General features: G+C 43.6%; 1 protein-coding gene across 2 annotated transcripts in view; it reads left to right on the forward strand.

The window, feature by feature from the left end:
* The first annotated feature begins 3,427 nt into the window (after positions 1-3,427).
* The window catches only part of Lysmd3 (LysM domain containing 3), an 11,150-nt gene continuing 8,298 nt past the window's right edge, over positions 3,428-6,279 (forward strand). Inside the window, exon 1 of one of the 2 annotated variants that reach the window (XM_021208685.2) lies at positions 3,428-3,583. The gene's annotated coding sequence lies outside the window, so the exon portion shown is untranslated. Of the gene's footprint in view, positions 3,584-4,327; positions 4,387-6,279 lie in introns of those variants that run through there. The other variant, XM_029544023.1, reaches the window with a different exon arrangement.

The following is a 6,279-nucleotide window of genomic DNA, read 5'->3' on the forward strand; positions in this document are numbered from 1 at the left end:
TTTGAGACAGGGTTTCTCTGTGTAGCCCTGGCTGTCCTGGAACTCACTTTGTAGACCAGGCTGGCCTTGAACTCAGAAATCCACCTGCCTCTCCTTTGCTCATTCTTTTTTTTTTTTTAGATTTATTTATTATTATATGTAAGTACACTATAGCTGTCTTCAGACACTCCAGAAGAGGGCGTCAGATCTTGTTATGGATGCTTGTAAGCCACCATGTGGTTGCTGGGATTTGAACTCCGGACCTTTGGAAGAGCGGTCGGATGCTCTTACCCACTGAGCCATCTCACCAGCCCCAGTAATATTTTCTATATATAAATTACAACTGAAGGCTTTTTAAGTTTCACTCTATAATCCAGTTTGAAATTAGCTTCATCATTTCTTTAATAACAGTGTTTTCCAGGTTTGCTTCTAAAACGGTATAGAAAGTAGCAAAGAGAGGCAATACAGAGCTGAAAGGGGACAGCCCCAGGGGACCAGGAAGAAATGTAAAGATCATTAAGGCTTTGGCAATGGCATTAATTTCTGAGGGAATTGAATTTTTTTTTCAGGTATGTATCACTTGGATACAAAGATCCAAACAACTTGAGAATGATTCAGACATGCACTGTTAGCTCTGGGGAAATATGTCTGGTTATTACAAAATACAATGTATGTATTTTTAATATTTTATTGATAATAAAGTAGACATGTACATTTAAGTTTTATCCCAAAGGAAAAACACAGTGTATCTCTTATGTAACTGTATTTTTTAATCTTTAAAATGTATTTTAGAAAGCTTTTTACATGTATATAATCATAAGTGCACCCAACCTGAAGTCGTCTGAGAGGAAGGAACTTCAACTAAGAAAATGAGTCCATAGAATGGGGTTGTAGGCAGGCCTCTAAGGCGCTTGTTTAAATTGGTGATTGATGAAGGACCCAGCCCATTGTGGGTGGGGCCATTCCTGGGCTGGCGGTCCTGGGTTCTATAAGAACGCAGGCTGAGCAAGCCAGTGAGCAGCACCCCTCCATACCTCTGCATCAGCTCTTCCCTCTGGATTTCTGCCTTGTTTAAGTTCCTGTCCTGACTTCCTTCCATGATGAACAGCAATTTGGAAGTGTATGATAAACCATTTCCTCCCCATCTTGCTTTTTGGTAATGGAATTTTGTCACAGCAATGGATACCTTAACTAAGACAGGTGTCTGTCCTGTTGTCTGTCTGCTTTAGTCCTCTCAGACAGAATTGTCTACAGACTGTGAAGCTAGACTGGTGGCCAGCAAGTCCCCGTGGTCTTCTGAGTTCACTCTCCTGGACCCCCAGAACCCAGGGGGTTACAGGCACACACACAACCATGTCTGGATTTTTATTTAGGTATTCTGCTCCAAACACGCATCCTCATGCCCAGGATTTTGTGTTGTTGTTGTTGTTGTTGTTGTTGTTGTTTTAAAGAACTAAATATGCAATGACTGGAATATATTTCTTGTACATATTCCCTTTTGTAGACAAATTTATTAATAAATCTGTAAAGAAAGAGGAATCTAAATCTTTTGATCAAATATTATATTGTTTTAAGGAAGCCAAAGGATTCTGTTAGCTACTGATGAACACTCTGGTTGCTTTTCCTTTTGACATTAATCTAATAAACATTCCTAAACGTATTTGTTAAATCTGATTCAGTTGTTATCTGTAAGTGAATTTAAGGTCTGAACTAAGCAAAGTCAAACCCTGGTTAACTTTATTTTTAATTTTAATGTGTTTTAGCAAACAGTGCTCCTCACAAGTTGTATCAATTTACTCTCTACAACACTGTATTTACTCTGTCTCAGTCTAAACGGCAGCTACAAAACCACAAGTTCCTAGAAACATGGACTTTTCAACTGCAACAATCTTAATGGACAACACAGTAGATGAGATCTGAAAAACAACTACTTTTGGCCTTCGGATCCCTGAGAAAACCCTCTTTTCCAAAAACAAATACTTGTTCTTACTAGCCAGCTTTTTGGAACTCAGCCAACATTCGTGGCTAACTGCTTCTTTTGTATAGTCTAATAATAAAATATACACATATTGTGCCCTTTTTGTAAGCAAATAAATACTCGGTTTTAGTCAGATACAAACAATCATTCAAAAGCCTTACAGATATCACGCAGAACGTTTCTAAAAAGCAAACAGGTAACAATCCTGAAGAAATGCTTGGAATCCTCCTCAGCCTCTCCCAAGGCTTCCATGGCCTATTGACATTAAAATAAGAAAAGTAACCTACTTGCAAAAAGAAGGTTGCATTCCATTAACATTCATGAGGACTGAACGAGGCCCTACACATCAAGAGCGGAATATATCCTTTGTCTCCTGATGAGAAAATGTCTCCGTGATAGATGGTTACAGACAGCGGTGTCATAGGGGCAAGAGCTCAAAGAATAACTTGGGCAAACTTTTTTTTCCCCCCGGTTGTCTTTGCCTGGAATTCTTTGTAGCATTGTTCAGCACAGTGCCTTGTCTTTTCAAATAAAAGGCGCTTATTGCAATGTAAGTAAAATCCCAGTCCTTGCAGAGGCACTTCCCAGAAAACCAACCGACCAAGGAGCCAACAGAACAAAGAAACCAACAAAACCCTTTGGAAATTGGAACAGCGTTCCAAAGGCTTTATGATTAATAAATATTCGGACTGTAAAGAAAAGTGTGGTACGTCTTTAGGCAATGTTGACCTAAATGGGTAAGCATTTAGTCAAGTGCAGTGTCAGTGGTCAACACAAAACACCAGGCGCCCCGTTAAATGCCATACATCATTTGTATAGGCACAAATACTGTATCTACAGTGTTTCTAAAAAAAAAAAATTAAGTCGGAAGACATGAGGTATTTATTTCACTGTCATAAGATAGTGCAACATCAATGACGTTCTGTTAATTTCCAAATCCAAGTAGGTTAGTTATAAGTTGTTGACAATTTTGTCTCATCCACGGTTCCCGGGCTTGGCTAGGGCTCACTCTGCTCACCCACAGACCCAAGGCACTCTGCCTATCTTGTTTGCTGCTGTAGGGCTCATAGTTCGATTTGCTAAAGCACGGCCCAGTGTTTTTGCTTTCTTCTGACCCACCGAGAAGAAAGTGCCAGATACAGAGCAAGAAGAAATGCATAGCGGTTCTCCATTGGCTCTTCCTCAAGCATCCCCTCCGCTCAGTGCGTTTCTTAGCCGGGAGGGCGGGTTGGGTTTAGATTCACAGACTGCAGGGGTCCGACACCGCCTGGCGGTCCCGGGACGGGCGGGGCTAGAGGCGGGGCTGAAATCAGGCCCCGCCCCGGCCGCATCGGCGCGCCTGCGTGCTGGCGTGGGCCTGCGGTTGGCCGCCGGGTTCTGGGTTCCCCGCCCCCGCCCGCGCCCTCGCACCTCCGCCTACTCTACGCGATGACGCACCGCAGGTTTGCGGACGTGGCGGCGGCTGTCGGTGCGGAAGGCGGGGACGGCGGCGACGGCGGCGACGGCGGCGACGGTGGCAGAAGCGGACCCTGACACTGGAGAACCTAGAGTCGGTCATGAACTTCTCCGGGGCCGCGGCTGTGGTGGAGGACATAACCGTGTCGCCGCGCCCCTGCTAGAGGACAGGTGACGGTGGCTGCGGGGCGGGGCAGGACGTCGATCGGGGGTCACCGTGGGGCGCTGTCCCCGGCTCGGGAAGGACTCTTACCTTCGGGTTCTGGGCAGCCCTTTCCGGGCCATTCTGTCTGTCCCCATAGCATCTGCTCCGAAGCGTCCCAGTCTGATGCTGCGACTTAGAAATCATAGATGTAATCTTTGCGGGGGACGTCCGGAGGAAAAGGAAAAATAAAAATGAAAGCGAGTGGAATGGAACAGGGAGGAAGTTTTGCAGTTGTTGCTTAGGTTTAAAATTGGCCCTGGAGAATAGGATCGGGGTGATTCTGTCTTAAGTGCTGAACTGGCTTGTGCCCTGTGAGTCTTCTCTTGCTCCCTGCCAAAGGTCAAGACCAAATAAATAATATCCAGCAGCAATTAATATGTAGTACCTAGGGATTTGGGAGGTCGCTTTCCGGTCTAGACCGGGTGGATGAAAACATGCTCACTATATTCATTGATGATCGCTTTCAGGACGTTTGTCAGCCGTGCAGTATGCAACATGTTCTGGTTTTCTGGAGCCATAGATTCCATAGACAGTTCAGAGAGGTAAAGAGAATTGAGGCTGATGACTCGGATTCTGTGTGCTTTCTGATCTTTAGTAGTTTGTACATGTCATTACCTTCCTGGGCCAAAGTGTAGCTTGGCACTTGGATTACAGACGAACACAGTCAGACATGAGTGTCCAGATTGTTTATTCTGCTTTCCTTTCATTTTAGAGGAATAGAGTCAGATGCATGAAGATGCGAGCCTTCTGATTCCTCGTTAAGACTATGGTGAGGAAAAGACTGATAGAAGTAGACATTGTTTCAAATGGCTTCTGGGTATTACTCAGTAAATTTCAGACAGCTCTACTAAGAATGGAAAGGAGAGCGCTTTAGAAGGACAGCTTACCTAAGGCAACGTAACCGCCTATATGCATTGCTTTAGATCTAATCTTTTCTGCTCATGGATGCTTCTGAGGATCTGAAACAGGTACTTCCTGAGGTACTACATGCATACATACATACATACGTGTAGTACCTCAGGAAGTATCAAAGATGTGGGCTTTTTATTTTGTTTTTAGAAGAGACCTAGATAAGGGAGTGGAAACTTCCCTGTAGAAACAGGTATGCTCTCCTTACTTTCAACTGAGATGTGAAACGTGGCTTTCTTTTAGCTTGGATCTGTCAAATTAGGAGTGGTTTTTGGCAATAAATAATGTAGCACCCTGGGAGCAGCTGAACAATGTATAGCTAATGTATAGCTGTTAGTAAATTATCTAAATAGAGACTTTTCAACTTTTAAAGCAATACAGTGTGGGTGTAAAGCAAGGTCAGAAACTGGATTTTAAGGGTTGGATTTAATGAAGCGAAATAGGTATGTTTTTACATAGAGACTATCATCATTTTTGTTGTCTGAGTTTTGGTTGTTTCCTGCCACCCCCCCATTGTTTGTTTGTTTTTTATTTTAATTTTCATTTCTTTTCATCCATCCTTCTAGATGGCATTTGCATTCTAGGATCCATGCATAATTTTTTAATGGTTTGTCCCTCCCCCGGCACTGCTTTCCAAGTTTGCTGAAGATGTTGTCTTCCCTGAGATAACACACTTATGTGTTTAACATTTGTTTTGCAGTCTTAGAGGAATAACAACTCTTATAAGGACATTTAATTGGGGCTACCCTACAGGTTCAGAGGTTCAGTCCAATAAGTCAAGGTAGGAGCATGGCAATATCCAGGCAGGCGTGGTGCAAGAGGAGCTGAGAGTTCTACATCTTCATCTGAAGGCTGCTAGACAAATACTGGCTTCCATGCAGCTAGGATTAGACTCTTAAAGCCTATGCCCACAGTGACACACCTACTCCAACAGGGCCACACCTTCTAATAGTGCCACACCCTGGGCCAAGCATATACAAAACCATCAGAGGGGGTTTCTTTGGCTTATACATCTCCATCCATCCTTGAGGGAAGCCAAGCAGGCACTGAGAGACAGTGGTGGAGGATGTTGCTTACTGGCTTGCTTTCCATAGCTTGCTCAGCCTACTTTCTTATACAAACAACCCAGGACCATCAGCCCAGAGGTGGCATCACCACCCACAGTGGGCTGGGCTCTTCCACATCTGTCATCGATTAAGAAAATGTTACCTTGATCTCTCCCCCCCACTTCTCCCCTCCTGTTCCCCACCCCCACCCCCCACCCCGCCCAGATTTGCCCTCAGGCTACTGGATGGAAGCATTTTCTCAACTGAAGTATCCTTTCCTTTTCTCAGAGGATGCTAGTTTCTGTCAAATTGACAAAGAAAACTACCAGAAAAATAGTCAAAGCCCATCTCTGTGCAGCGCTTCTGTCATCCAGGTTGTAAGAGAATGGTACTATATTTAGCTGTGGAGACTTTTTTAACTTCTTGTTTCATGACTGAGATGCATTGGAGTTTGAATTTTGGGGCAAAAGCTCCTCTTACTCCATCTTACTCTTACATGGATAATTATGGGGAAGCCAATACTGAATGAGAAGTTGGTTGTTTTAGGTTCCCATTTCTTTTTAATGACAATTGGACCAAATTGATGAAGATGTGCTGATAGTGACTTTGGAAGTAAATAAGATGTATTCATTGATACAGAAGTCTTAGTCCAATTCTCAGTGGGAATGTATATTTTTTTGTAATATTCATTGATACAGAAGTCTTAG

The sequence above is a fragment of the Mus pahari genome, chromosome 11 (assembly GCF_900095145.1).
Source record: "Mus pahari chromosome 11, PAHARI_EIJ_v1.1, whole genome shotgun sequence".
Taxonomy (NCBI): domain Eukaryota; kingdom Metazoa; phylum Chordata; class Mammalia; order Rodentia; family Muridae; genus Mus; species Mus pahari.